Raw genomic sequence first — 15,329 nt, forward strand, 5'->3', positions numbered from 1 at the left:
TCAACCCTCAGTTTTGGAAGAACATCTTTTAAACCACTAAGAAATACATGATAGGATACTTCTTTGAATATAGACATTACTAGAGTCTTCAATATCGAGATTTAAATACTACAGAGGTAACATACTTTATCCATTTTATAATCAATTGTAAAACTGGGTAATAAGGCTGTTTCTCATCACCTAGTGTATGATAAACCTATGTGAACTGTAACTAAAATTTTTAAGTTTATTTATTTATTCTGAGGGAGAGAGCAAGCGGGGAAGGGGCAGAGAGAGAGAGGGAGAGACAGAATCCCAAGGAGGTTGCACACTGGCAGCGCAGAGCCCAACATGAGGCTCAAACTCACCAAGAGAGCCCGAGATCATGACCCCAGACAAAATCAAGAGTTGGACGCTTAACATACTGAGCCACCCAGGCACCCGTGTAACTAAAATTTTATGTTATCAAATAAGGCATTATAACGGAAAGCATGACATGCACCCTTGTGTGTTTTTCATGCTAGTGTTGTCCTTTGGGAATAAATAAATCACAGTCATGTGAATCTCAGAAATAATTTCATTAATTATATTAGGCATTATGGGCAACCTTTCCTCATGTCATTAAGAAAGAGAAATGGAAGGGGAAAGTGGGTGATGGGCATTGAGGAGGGCACCTGTTGGGATGAGCACTGGGTGTTATATGGAAACCAATTTGACAATAAATTTCATTAAAAAAAAGAGAGAAATGGATGTACTGCTAAAATTTAATCAGTCTGTTAGCTGGCCTTTTGTTTTATAAAAGGAGGTGGAAAACATAAAACATTTTGTCAGTGAAATAGGTAATGATAATTGGAACACTTCTCGATTCAATTTGGTAAAAGTAGTTTTTAACTATTTTACAAAGTTAATTTATCTCAAAATCTTGTAAACTTTTTATTTGTTGATATTATTCAGTGTATCTTGAATGTTGGTAGCATTAGAAAATATTCCAGATGTAAAACAATAAAGTAAAATTAAATTAAATTAAATTAAATTAAATTAAATTAAATTAAATATTGTCCAGATAATCACAAAATGATGATTATTCTAACCTGATTCAGTTATTTGATTGTAGTTTTCCCTAGCTAGTTACATGTTCTAGGCAAAGGTTTCAAGAATAACAGGCAAAATAATTGTTATGGGGAAAAATAAAAGTCTGTTTTTAAGAAAATATAAATTAAGTAATAATATTACGGCACATTAGATGTCAAATCACTCCCATGCTCTAGCATACAATATATCTGAAATCGTAATATCTCAACACAGGCTAAAATACTGATGTTTTTGAACCATGCCTCATTTCCAGCAGAAATTAGTGTGTGTACGGTAGGAAAATTCAAGTCTTAAGGAATTTCTTGATGATTTCATTAACTCACTGATGGAAGGTTTTTCCAAACTAATGATTGGTGGTGTTCCTTTATTTTGCCAACCCACTGGAGTTTTTAACTCCTGGGATTATATAGTTCAGTTGTCAGTATAAGTATTTCAGGATGAATAATGAGTATGCTTTCCTTTATAAAGTAAGTACACGAAACGTGATTGTGGAGATGGAGAGAGTGCATGACCAAAGTGTCAGGCTCTTAAGCACCTGAATGTGGAAATTAAAGATAGCCTCACCCACCCAACCCTTGGAAAGTGTGCACATCCCCAGGGGCACATGAACCCCATTTTTGTAGGCCACTCGGTTGGACTATGGTGGTAGGTAAAGAAGTGGAGGAAAGTAAACAATTTTGAAAATAGTTTGAAGGTAGATTGGATAATGTTTAGGGGTGTTGAAGGAGATTATTGATGTAACTGGTATTTGTCCTGTTGCATCCACACGACTCCTGAAACAGAATGCTATGGGCACCAGTGACAGTCACAACAAAGTCTATTACAATGAGAGGCAAGGCCGACCGATCGGGACCAACACTCTTGATAAGAGTGTGGCTCCAAACAGCCGGGGTACAGAGTTTTTAAAGCCGATCACATCGTTTTATCGTTATCTGGGAACAGAACAGAGAAACAGTTCCCAGATGAGTTAGAAACAGTTATTGAATGAGGTGATTATTTTAGACTTTCTGCCGCTCAGTTGCAACCAGTGTATCTCCTTGGCCTTGTCTCTGATGCTCTTTTTTTGAGCTTTTGTTTCCTTCATTGGTAAAGCCTGATTCACAAGAGTATGAAGTATGATTTACAAGAGTAAAAGCAAGGCTGTTATCCTTTGACCTTCAGTGTCAGAACAAAGTTGTTATTTTTCAAGCTAAGCGTTAGCCTTACACTACAATTTAACCCTTACAGTCCTTCACCTTTGTCTGGCTAAATTGTGTTGTTCCTTATAGTAGTGCTTTGATACATGAAGGTGGCCCAAAGACCCAGAATCGAATTGGGCTCTGCGGGGGTGAAGTCTGGGTATCTCAGGCATTTTTCTGGCTGAAAGTTACCTACTGGGCCCCACCTCTACTGTTACTGTAGGCTAAGGGTTGGCTACCCTTTTCAGTAGTTTCCTGCACCCTTGCACCTAGACTCACTGCCCTGTAATTGCTGAACTCCCCAAGGGTGCGGCCTGTGCCTGTCTGGGTTCTCTGTTCTCCTGAGCCTGGGCTAGTGCCTCCCTACTGGGCTAGTGCCTCGCCCACGAAAGACACTCAGAGTTAATCTTCAGGACCTCACTCTGTCCCCTGCAGTCTGCTGGAACACCAAGTGCCTGTCCTGTAACCACGCTGGTGCCTTTCCTGCCAGGACAGCCATGGCTGCAGGTGTGTTAGCAGGCAGCTGGGCTGAAGGAGCCGCCAGACGGCTGGGCACTAGCTCATCCCCGAGATTCTCGTCCTCAAGGACCTTGCAGCTGACGCAGCTGCCAAGGCTGTGGCCTCCAAGCTAGCCACCTGTGGAGGGGCGGTGCTCGTGTCGACCCCGCCTGCGTCTGGGCTGCGGACTACAACTCCCAAGATCATTCGGGAGGGCGGGACCGCCTCCGTCTGTCCTGGGGGCTAGAGATGGCTAAAAGCGCGATCTTAGGAGTGTACATCTGAGAGGCAGCAACTGCGGAAACGCGGCTGCGGGCCCAGGAGGAGCTCGGGAGGCGCCTGTGGCTGCAGCTGCATAGTGGAGCGCAAGCGCCCTGTGTGCCTGTGGAAGCCTTGGTGGCCTTCCCGAGGCTGCGGTTTTGCTGTCGTTGAGTGAGTTTGATAGCTTGTGAGGCTAAGTTACTGTCGTGGCGGCCGTGCCTTGGAGCATATGATGGCTGGATGAGAGCTTGCTGGAGGAGATCGGCGAGTCTTGGCGCTGGAGGTAAGCTGGCGCAAGGACCAAATGCACTCTGTGACTGCAGCTGCACACGGGAGCGTCCCTCTGCCCCAAATCTTGGAACCTAAATGGCTTAGTGTTGGAGCCCTAGCTGGAAGGCGTGGTGTAGAGCCACTGCTCATATGGGAAGAGTGACGTGGAGGAACCAACTCAGATAGTGGGGGCAGAGAGGAGAGCCCCTCGGGCTGCAACTGAAGGAGTGGATCAGCCCTTACCCAGACTGAGGGAGGGGAAAACCGATGCTTGGGGTTGGGAGGTGCGAAGGACTGCAAGACTGGATGTTTGGTGCAGAGAAAGCATCGGTTGCCTTGAAGATGTCAAGCCGCCACCATTCCGTAGGGGACGGTGCTGTCCAGTAGAAACATAATGCGAGGTACATGTGTGCCGTATGGGAAGTTAAAAGAAACTGGTGAAATTAACTTTAACAATGTGTTTTATTTAACCCAACATATCCAAAAGTATTATCATTTCAATGTGTGATCAATATAATAAGTTATCAGTGAAATATTTTACACTTTTTTTCTTCACTAAGTCTTCAAAATCCAGCGTGTATTTGACCTGTACAGCACATCTCAACTCACACTCAGCACATTTCAAGTGTCCATAGCCACATGACTGCATGGCTGCCCCATTGGACAGTGCAGCCCAGTGGAGCTGGGTATAGAGGGGTAGCTCAGGTGTCACCTATTTCCTGGCGGTGCAAATCCTGCCTTGCCAAGGTTTCTGCTATTTAGGCTTTCAGTCATTCCTTTTATTTCATTCTGGCTTCCCCTTAGCAAGGCACTGCCATGTCTCTTATCTCATTTTGAACTCCAGTGCCTGTAAGGCAAGTAGGATAGGTGATAACACTATTTCATGGGTGAGAAGTATCCAATCCAAGGTGAGTTTTTATCTTACCTTGCTGCAGGAAGGGCCAGAGTCTCTCACGGTATCTTCCTCTTCTTCCAGCACTACCTTCCCAGGACTCTGCTCTTACCCCGAAAGGATGACCCAGAAGAAGAGGGAACAATTGGGCTCCCAACATTCTGTTTAGAGGTGAGCTGGGATTTCTTTTTCCTCTCTGAAAGGCCCCCTCAGTTCTTAGGGAGAGAGGGTATTATCGTCCCTGCCCTGCAGTGTCTCTGCCAAGCCAGTTTCCTTCAGGAGCTTGAGCCTCAGACTCCTCATAGATTTCCCATCTTGGAAGAAGATGGAACCCATAGGACACCTTTCTTCAGTTTTCTCTTCTCCACCCACCATTTAGTCATTCATCACACCTTTGAGATCTACTCTGTGCCTCAACGTTCTCTACTATGTGGGACCCAGTCCCGAGCATGAGGGAACTTAGGGACTGTTGGGGGAGAGAGAACAGGACAAGATCTGAGTATGAAATGATGAAATAATAAGAAACTGCATGATTAACTACCCATATCAGAAGTTTAAACAGGAAGTACTCTGGGGAAAAAACAGAAGGAGAAATTTAAGCTGCATTTGGAGATGTAGAAATGACAGGGTGTTTCCAGGCTAGAGGAGAGTATGACAAAGGCTCAGGGACAGAAACGAACAGATTTTCCAAGGACTAATGAGAAGATAGGCTGGAGTAGAAGGTGTGTGAGGGCATAAATCAAAGTTTATATGTAAGAAGAAACGCAGGTGGTATTTACACTCTTGTAAAAACATTACCGTGACAAAATATATATAACACAGAAGTTACCATTCTAACCATTGTTATGTGTATAGCTCAGTTACATTGAGCACATCCACATCGTTGTGCGGCCACCACCACTGTCCATCCCCAGAACTTTTTCATCCTCCCAAACTCTGTGTCTCTATTAAACATTAACTCCGCATCTCAGTAACCACCATTTGACTCTCTTGTCTCTATGACCTTGCTCTAGTAAGTGGAATCTATAGTATGTGTCCTTTTGTGTCTGGTTTCTTTCATTAGGCATAACGTCCTCCAGGTTGGTGTGTATATTGTTGGTAGTCAGTTTCGCTGGGCCTTACTGCGTGCGCATCAGGAAGCTGGGAAACATTTAGTATTTTAGGGCAAGTCTATAGGGTGTTTAGAGGAGGGAAGACCCAAAGTGACCTGATGTGGTTTTGTGTGTGCATGCGGGGTTTTGTTTGTTTGTTTGTTTTTGTTTTGTTTTGTTTTAGCTCAGAAGGCTGTCACAACCACAGCCCTTATTACCTAAATGAGAAGCCATTAGCGGGCCTCAGGAAGCCCTCCAAGAATCCATCGTTTTACACATAAGAAGGGTTTCAAAGATCTAATTTCCAGGCCGTTGGCACTGTGTAAAAGAGAAAAGGCCCCCACTTTTTCCTGGGCAGTTGCCTCAAGTAGTCAGTCATGGATTCCTGAAGGGTTTCCTGTAGTCCACTAACGAGGCACAACCTGGTCAGGCAGAGACCTGGAGGAAATGGCTGCTTTTTGGTGCCAGCTAGTTGTTTTTGACTGGATGCAAGAAAACAGGCAGAAGAGAGTTTAGTCTTTTACTGTTGTATTAGCCACAATAAAGAAGGTGTTTATTCCCTGTGATTTTAGGTCAATTTTCAAATTAAGAAGTTTAGGTCAATTTTCAAAGTAGCAGGTTTTTTTAAATTTCACATTGCGTATAATTTCAGATCTACAAATCTAATATCAGTGCAACTCTTCTCAAGGCCAGGGAAGTGGATTTAGAGCCAAAAATAAATGAATAGATTTCAAGTTTTGTTTATATCCATTTCTTGTGTTGGACATGTGAATTGGCACAAGGTTTTCAGAGACTCTGAGATCTAAATAAGACTATTGCTTTCCATACTTTAGGCTTATTTGTTAAACATGATTTACATGCTTGAGACACAGAATTTGAGAGAGAAGCAGCTTAAAGGAATCAGCTCTTTCACAGATATGAGAGTAAACAGGGTTCAGTTGCATTTTCTAGTCAGAGCATAAACCTTTGTAGTCTTTATTGTCCACATTATATAAAACTGTATTGTTTGCCTTTAGAATGTGATGTGAACATTGGGCTGTGTGGTATAAACATATTAGCTGATATCGACCTTGCAGCACCAACCATAGTCTTTCCTTCTTGGGACTGGTTTGTTTGGGGGCACAGGGACTGACACCTGCTCTGTTTGCCTGTGGGGTACTGAACTTGCTGAATCCTGGCCTGCTTGCTCATCTGCCCTGTCAGCCCCTGTAGAAATGCCTGTGACTCAACAATGCAGACTCTGACAAAGTCACCTCCTCTAGAAGCTTCACTTTGCAAACTCGTTTCCCTCTGGGAACACTAACATCCAGATTCTCTCCTGCCCTGTTGGCAAGGCACATAAATCCCTTCAAGGGCTCAGCTGTCTGAACCAAGATCCCTGGCCTCTGGCTGCTTCTCAGGGAACTGTCCATATATTTTCATTCCCTGATTTGTAAAAAGTTGATATAGAGTTAAATGATTGCTGTTTTTACATTTCAAGATCTTTCTGTATAGTGTTTTAAAAATCTTGCTTTAATAATTTTATTTTATTTTATGTTCATTTTTGAGAGAGACGGAGAGAGAGAAAACATGCAGGCAGAGGAGCAGAGAGAGAGGGAGACAGAGGATCTGAAGCAGGCTCTGCACTGTCAACGGAAAGTCTGATGTGGGGCTCAAACGCACCAACCTTGAGACCATGACCTGAGCTGATTTCCGACGCTTAACAGGCTGAGCCACCCAGGTGCCCCTATTATTTTATCTTTTAAAAAATTACTTGAAAAATTATAACAATCGCCTCTTGAGACTTTTAATCCTAATACTTAAACTTGTTAAACTTTCAGATCACGTTAATGGTTATGGAAGGGGGGGGGGTACATCTAGGAATCCATCAAACTAATTCCTTCTTCATTTACAGTCAAAAGAAATTGCTTTAATGTTATTATAACAACATTAAGAAAAACTACCAGAAGTCATCAGGAAAGCACCCATGATCTCACTGTTCAATGTGATTAACTTTCTTTTGTCTGTGTTCCCTTTCAGGTTGCTCAGAAGTATACATACATAGGCACTTCTTAGCTCTGTCACTTGCATGCTAGGTGCTAAGCAAGTTCTAGAACCACTCTGAATGTATTTCTGTTGTGAAAGGATATAAGAGGTATATACCTCACAGGGTTGTTGTGAAGGTTTCACAGCCTACTATATGTAACTTCTGACCATGGTGCCTAGCATGTGTAGATACTCAACAAATATTATTTTCATTCCTGCTTCCTCTTATTCTTAGAAACTTCTGCTATTCCCAAAGGAATAACAGGCTCCTTGGGAATTCACCACTCTCCCACTCTCAAGAATATGGCTCTGGTAACTGTGCAGCAGAACCAGTGTGTTCTCAGGTACCAAGTCATGTACCATTTCTAGATATTGGTGGCCATTCCAGGCCCCAAGTATGGTCACATTATCTCTTGTCTAGGAGTTGTCTGACTTCCATCCATTTTCCTGTACTCCCAAAGCCTTTCCATTCTGGTACCTGACCCCCCTTTTATAGTCTTTGTTTGTGTCTCTGGAGCACAAGACCTCCTGCTCCTTCTAGATGTTGTGACGTGCTTTAGGCCATTCCCTCCTACTTTTTACTCAAAACTCTTCTCTTCCATGATGGCATCTGTGGTAAATCCAGCCCACTGTGCTCTTTCACTTGAATAATTGTCCCCAAAGCAGATTCTTTACCTTAAAGCTTTCCTGTCATTTGGTACACTATTGCTTGCTGGGTTTTTTAATCATTAAACAAGATATTAAAGCAACACTAACATATCTTTTCTTGTAGAAGAAAAGAAACTGTTTATAACTCTATTACTCAACAAGACTTATTTCAAATTTGTGTATTTCCTTCTAATCTTTGTCCATTTGTACATCTATTTTGTTATATCATATCACCTTTTCCACTTATGCATGTAAAGAGGTTCTAGATGTTTTATAATTTTTTTAAAGTTTTATTTATTTTGAGAGAGAGAGAGAGAGAGAGAGAGAGAGAGAGAGAGAGAGAGAGACAGCGATCAGGAGAGGGGCAGAGAGAGAGTGAGAGAGAGAGAATCTCAAGCAGGCTCCATACTATCAGCATGGAGCCTGACACGGGGCTTGAACTCACGAACCGTGAGACCATGACCTGAGCCAAAATCAAGAGTTGTACACCTAACCAATTGAGCCCCCTAGACCCCCCAAGATGTTTTAAATCCCCAAGGAGACAGTGAGGATATTTTTAAGACCAGATGGTAATTACCTTTGAACTTGAATGTGTTTGAAAGCAACTACAAAAGCATTGGAAACATAAAAGAGCATAGTAACATATGTATTCGGAGAACAGTGAAAAGGACAGTTTTCCTGGAGTATGGAGTCTATGTGGGCAGGAGTTGGAGTAGATGAGGACAGACAGGTAGGTCAGGTCCAGGTTGGTAAAGGTCTGGAATATCACCTGAAGGAATGTGGTTTCATCTTTGAAAGAGTGCTTGCAGAGGATTTTTAAAAATAAACGTGCTGGGCCTAGGTTTGCTTTTCAGAATGGCCACTCTGGTGTAGACAATGGAATGGTAGAACATGAGATTAGAAGTGGCAGTAAATCCAGTTCTAAAACAATCACAGTAATCCAGCAGAAGGCTGTGGCAGTGGGGATGCCTCCCTACAAAGCAATGGCAGTTGAAGGGGCTTGAACTACTGTTGTAAGGATTTCTGGTGCCATGGGCCAAATGTGGGAACTGTCCCCTACAAGTCTTACCCTCCCTTAAAGACCACCTCCTTCATAAAGCCACTCTCAATCCATTATCACTACCCCCACCATACCCCACCCCCATCTCTCTTCCTTCTCTGTGGCTCCAGCAGGCTGTATGCTCTCTACAATAAAACTAATCATTTGACTTTGTAATCAGGGCATTCATTCTCAAATTGTTTGTTTGTTTTTTCTTTTTATATCCATTCATATTTTTTTAATTGAGATTCAAGTTAGTTAACATATAGTGTAGTATTGGTTTCAGGAGTAGAATATAGTGATTCATCACTTATATATAACACCCAGTGCTCATCCCAACAAGTGCCCTCCTTAATGCCCATCACCCATCTAGCCCATCCACCCTCCCACCTCCTCACTATCAACCCTCAGTTTTTTCTTTGTATTTAAGGGTCTTTTACGGTTTGCCTCCCTCTCTGCTTTTATCTTATTTTTGCTTCCCTTCCTCTATATTCATCTATTGTGTTTCTTAAATTCCACATATGAGTGAAATGATGATATTTGTCTTTCTCAGATTGACTTATTTAGTTTAGCATAATACACTCTAGTTCCATCCACATTGTTGCAAATGGCAAGATTTAATTCTTTTTCGTCACTGAGTAATATTCCATTGTGTGTGTGTGTGTGTGTGTGTGTGTGTGTGTGTGTGTATCCATTCATCATCAGTTGATGGACATTTGGGCTCTTTCCATACTTTGGCTATTGTTATAGCATTGCTATAAATATTGGGGTGCATGTGCTCCTTCATATCAGTATTTTTAAATCCTTTGCATAAATACCTGGTAGTGCAATTGCTGGGTCATAGGGTAGCTCTATTTTTGAACTTTTTGAGGAACCTCCATACTGTTCTCCAGAGTGCCTGCACCAGTTTGCATTCCCACCAACAGTGCAAAAGGTGCTGGGAAAACTGGACAGTAGCATGCAGAAGAATGAAACTGGACCACTTTCTACACCATACACAAAAATAAATTCAAAATGGGTGAAAGACCTAAATGTAATATAGGAAACCATCAGAATTCTGGAGGAGAAAACAGTCAGCAACTTCTTTGACCTCGGCTACAGCAACTTCTTACTAGACATGTCTCTGGAGGCAAAGGAAACAAAAGCAGAAATGAACTACTGGGACCTCATCAAAATAAAAAGCTTCTGCACAGCAGAGGAAACAATCAGAAAAACTAAAAGGCAACTGACCAAATGGCAGAAGATATTTGCAGATGACATTTTGGATAAAGGGTTAGTATCCAAAATCTATAAAGAACTTATCAAACTCAACACCCCAAAATCAAATTGTTTTAATTATTCTCCTGACAATTATTTATTGAGCAGGCAGAGATCTGGGGCTGGAAGGGATTAGAATTGGGAGTCCTCAGCATATACCACGGGACAAATCAAGCCAGTTCCCTGCTGCTGAATTTCCTATCTCCACCATGCCCAGCATGTAGGGGCTCATTGGAATCTGCTTTAAGTGTTTTCTTCCCGATTAAATGACTTTCTTCTTGAGGGACATGTGTCCACTCTTTTTTTGTAGTTTCCATGGAGTAAAACACTCAGCTAGACATACACTAGGTGCTCAGTAGGCATCGGACTTGGAGCCGAGGAGACCTTCCTGTCCATCTTCTCTTCCTACAATGCTACCAACTCCAGCCTTCCCCAAGGAGGCTCATGGTAAGTAGGAATGGTTTGGGTCTTTTAGGAGTCTGTAATATTCACAGATGTGCCCTCAGACTTTTGTCAAGAGGGTGGTAGTTAGCTGGCCCCTGCTCAGCAGGATGTGGGTAAGGATGGGACACCAGCGAAGTACAAGACCCTGATCTCCCTCGGTAAGGACAGCATTCCTTCTCTGGACCCTATGAGCCGGGGCTGGAGAGCCAGGGCTCTGATTTGTGTTTCCTATGGAGCCAGAAACAGATCGTTTCTGTTTCTGTTTTCTGTTGCAAGACCAGTGACAAATGGAATTGTTGATAAACTTCCTTATGGTGCTCAGAGACTTTGGTCTCTCTGTCCTCTGATCTTCTAGGTCAGGGGTTTTCCTATCACATTCCATTGGAGATGACCAGATTTCCATTCTATCTGGGAAGGCAAAGCTAGTTGTTCCTTGCAGCTGAGAGTTTCCCACTCCTGCCCCCATACCCATCCTCCTTCCTTTCCTCCTGTCCTTCTTGGAAGTCACATTGGACCCTGTGGAGATATTCTTGGTACCACTGTGTGGTGTCCTAGAGTACCTTTTCCTCCTGGAAGCCAAGTGATTGGAATGGATCTGTGGGACACCATTGTGACCCTAGCACAAATATCTAAGTCCCCTTTATTTTTCAAAAACCAGGGATTCCAATTCCCAAACCAGACATGATTTCCCAGTTAGAGCAGCAGAGGAATCATGGATGCTTAAAGGAGAAGGGCCATGAAGCCTCTGTCTAGGTGAGTGAGTGAAAGCCAAGTAAGTTGATATCCTTCTGGTTAGCAAAAGCGTGCAAGGCCTTTTTCACTTTCTGGTAGCGAGAGCAGTTTTATGTTTATTTTGTATCCCCCATGGGAGGTACTCATACCTGATCCATTCAGAGAAAGTGAAAACTGACCATTTGGAGACCCTGGATTGAAGTAAGGTTTGCAATTCTAGCTCTGAGAAGAAAAATGAACACTTTAAGAATTCTAAATGCTGTGTGGTGTTTTTGTTGGCCTCTGCTACCTACTCACATTCAGCATTCATAATTCTGTGTGAGGTGTTCCCAATTGCATTCTCCTTTACAGGACGTTTACATTCCAGTCAAAAGAATAGCGTGTTTAATAATGGCAAGTTGAGGGGCGCCTGGGTGGCTCAGTTGGTTGAGCGTCCGACTTCGACTCAGGTCACGATCTCACAGTGTGTGAGTTCGAGCCCTGTGTCAGGCTCTGTGCTGACAGCTTGGAGCCCAGAGCCTGCTTTGGATTCCGTGTCTCCCTCTCTCTCCCTGCCCCTCCTTCACTCACTCTCTCTCTCTCTCTCTCTCTCTCTCTCTCTCTCTCTCAAAAATAAATAAACATTTAAATTTTTTTTTAATTAATGGCAAGTTGACCCCAAAGAAAGGGTGGAAGTAGGGTGACAACGAAAACTATTTGTTGCATTTTGTGTTTTTTAAAAAGACATTCATTCATTTAACAAATAGATTTTTTTACCCAGATTGGCCCATGACAAAGATAATATGTGCTCAAAAAAATCGAGAGAGACATCCAGAAGAAAACACAAATGTCTTGAAATCCTAACTCCCAGAGCCAATCACCGTCAACCTTTGTATAAGCATTCTTCTGATCCCTTTCATCCCACACAACTACTTGTGGAGATGTGGCTACTCTGAGGTACGTGCTGTGATCCTTTACCTGCCATTTGGCCTTCATAGTGTGTTGTGGACAGCTCTCCGTGTCATTGCATATATATGTGTAGCTGGGTATTCATCCCCTTCAGTGGCTGCATAGCATTGCACTTTACCAGCATGTTATCCTCTATTTACCCCAGTCCACTATTGATAACTAGGTTGTTTCCAGATTTACATTATTCTATGCAACACCAAAGTCAAATAACCTTCTGTTACATCTTTGCAAACTTGTCAGGCTATCTTTTATGGATAAATTCCTCGCAGTGGCATTGATGGAGCAAATGGTGACGTTCAAGTCATCTAAAATACGCTATTTCCTTTAAACTCATGATACTTCTGAATCATTTTTAACTAAAAGCCAAATGCAGTGAATTGATCTTAGAAAAGTAATTGACAACATTTTCTAAAAGCTTCCCCAGGCCTGTGAGGAAGATTGATGATACTGGGATGTGGGGTTCCCTTTAACTTCTTCATTTTCACCCAAGTCTCTATTGTTTTTACTTCTTCTGTGCCTCCCTCACAGATTGATGACTTTCCCCATTTTAGAACTGAACCCCTTAGCATCCACCATTTGTATTTTAGGTCGTCTCAAATTAGTACACAGGTAATGGCAACAGATAATAACAATAGCAAACACTTGTATGGCATGTACAGTGTGTCAGGCATGCAGTGGTATGTACTTTTCAAATATAGCTGAGTTCATCTTATAAAAAGTCTTAGGTAGAAATTGCCAACATCTTCATTTCACTGGTGAAGAAACGTAGGCCCTAAAAGACTAAATGATTTGTTCAAATTCAGACAGCAAATACGTGGTTGAGCCAGGAATAAAACCTGTGCAGTTTGGCTCCAGAAGCTTACAGGTTCATCTAAGCCAATGTGCCTTCCCCTGCCAGCTCACAAAGGTGGTAGACACAGGTGCTCCATGCCCTAGCTACTCAACTTCTGTGAGCAGCCAGTCATAATCCCCTCCTCCCCCAGCATCTCAGTTGAATTAAGATGTGGAAGTTACCTGTGTTCATTTGGTAGGATGTAAGCCTCTTCTTGTGTTTGAATGAACCCTCTAGAACTAATACAAGATCCTGCTTTCTACATCTCTCTTTCCCCTCCCTATTGTTCAAAGCCAAGTTCACCATACTCATTCTGGAACAAAAGTCTCTTCTGGTTCCTTATTCAAGGCAGTGGGCAATTTTGCATAGGACCTTCTTTCATGCAGTTCTAAACTTCAGGGCTGGAGGAAACTGGGATTTCTCCCTTCCTTGTTTGTAAATAATGTCTCTTGTTGGCAGAGTTTGTTTTAATCATAAAAGTATGTTGTGTTGGTTGCAGAAAAAAAATTTAACAGGCAGAAAAGTATAAAGAAGCAAATAAAATCACTTGTTAGAGGAAAGCACTATTAATGTTTTTAGTGTATTTCCTTCCATTATTTTTTATATACACATGTAAGTATATATGTACTTATACATTATAACTACAAAAGATTACGGTCATGTATACTGGTTTTTGTTTGATTTTATAATCATAACCAGTTTTACAAATCATTAAAAAATCTTTAGGGGTGCCTTGGTGGTTCAGCCGGTTAAGCGTCCAACTCTTGGTTTCAGTTCAGGTCACAAGGTTTGAGTTCAAGCCCTGCATCAAGCTCTACACTGACAGTGCAGAGCCTGCTTGGGATTTTCTCTCTCTCCTTCTCTCTCTGCTCTTCCCGAGCATTCTCTCTCTCTCAAAAATAAATAAATAAACTCTTAAAAAAAGGTAAAAAATTCTTCAAAATCATGATATTTAATGACTATTTCATCATCTAGATATATAATTACTTTAATCATTTATGTGTTCTGGGAAATTTTAATTTTTTCCCTTTTCACTTACTTACACTGTTATGAACATCTTTGCATTTAAATGTCTCTCCACAGCTCTGTTTTTTCCCTCTAGAATAACTAGAAGAGGAATTTTCATGGTACTTGATTTGTGTTATGAATTGCTTGTCAAAAAGCTTTCCAGTTTACATTCTTGTAGAAGTATATGAGAATGCATATGTCCCTATACCCTGCCAGCATGTACTGTAGTTTTTAAAATCTCTGCCAATTTGAAGAGGGGAAAACGGTTTTAATTTTGAACTTTTTTTTCAAGTGCTTATTGGCCATTTCTTGTTTTATTCCCCTGTTCCCTCAGGCTCCCCTTTTAATGACAGGGGATCTGGCGAACCATAGACCCTTAACCTGGATATTTGGATTCTCTTACTCCTTCTAGTTTCCTCTTTAAAGCATGCCCTTCTGCTTGCACTCTGAAGCCCATCCTAATTTGTCCTCATACCCTTGTCCCCATAATTATTATGTCTTCTCTCCCTTCAGCAACTTCATCCTTTCCTCTTGAAGTCATGCATTCTCTGCCTTCCATCAGAATCAGAACTTCATACTTACTCCTATTCCCTTTTCTAGTATATGAAGTGTGAAGGAATTTGTCAAATTCCTCCAATGTGTACTTAACATGTGACCCCTGCTCCTGAAGGAGGTCCCCATTGGCTGGCCCTCATCCTTGTTCTCTTGTGCTTCTCTATGTTGGACAGTGCATATTTTCTTAAAAACACTTGCTTTGTGTCATTGTGCTACACTCCCAGTAGCTTTGGCTACTTCCGGGCCTCTTCCAAATGCTCCTTGGTTCCTTTCTCTTCACTAACTGTGTGTTTCACATTACATAGCTGCTAATCACTTGGTTCACTTAAGACACGTAGACCCTAAAAAAAAAAAAAAAAAAAAAAAGACACGTAGACCTTTTAGTGATTGCCTTGTAATGATTGAATGTTGTCGCCAGTGGGGCAGCTCAGACAGTAAATTCTGGGAGCTGTGGCCCTCAGGGTTGTATATTTGGAGGAGGGAGTTCCTGCCTCCTTGCTTAAGTTTCCTTGCCAAAATATGGTACAAAACTGAACTCTATTCATTAAAGCAAACTAAAACTTAGGTACTAACACAATGC

General features: G+C 41.9%; 2 long non-coding RNA genes across 2 annotated transcripts; both read left to right on the plus strand.

Annotated features, from left to right (window-relative positions):
• Positions 1–3,005: 3,005 nt before the first annotated feature.
• LOC121023545 (uncharacterized) lies at positions 3,006–5,148 on the plus strand. Its single transcript, XR_005787451.1, has 2 exons — positions 3,006–3,291; positions 4,255–5,148. It is a non-coding gene; the product is annotated as an uncharacterized LOC121023545 (long non-coding RNA).
• A 5,048-nt stretch (positions 5,149–10,196) lies between these two features.
• On the plus strand, positions 10,197–13,750 carry LOC121023544 (uncharacterized). The gene is made up of 3 exons (XR_005787450.1): positions 10,197–10,245; positions 10,541–10,677; positions 12,167–13,750. It is a non-coding gene; the product is annotated as an uncharacterized LOC121023544 (long non-coding RNA).
• The last annotated feature ends 1,579 nt before the right edge of the window (positions 13,751–15,329 follow it).

This window comes from Herpailurus yagouaroundi, unplaced genomic scaffold (genome assembly GCF_014898765.1).
Source record: "Herpailurus yagouaroundi ecotype Mexico unplaced genomic scaffold, PumYag 562, whole genome shotgun sequence".
NCBI classification, from domain to species: domain Eukaryota; kingdom Metazoa; phylum Chordata; class Mammalia; order Carnivora; family Felidae; genus Herpailurus; species Herpailurus yagouaroundi.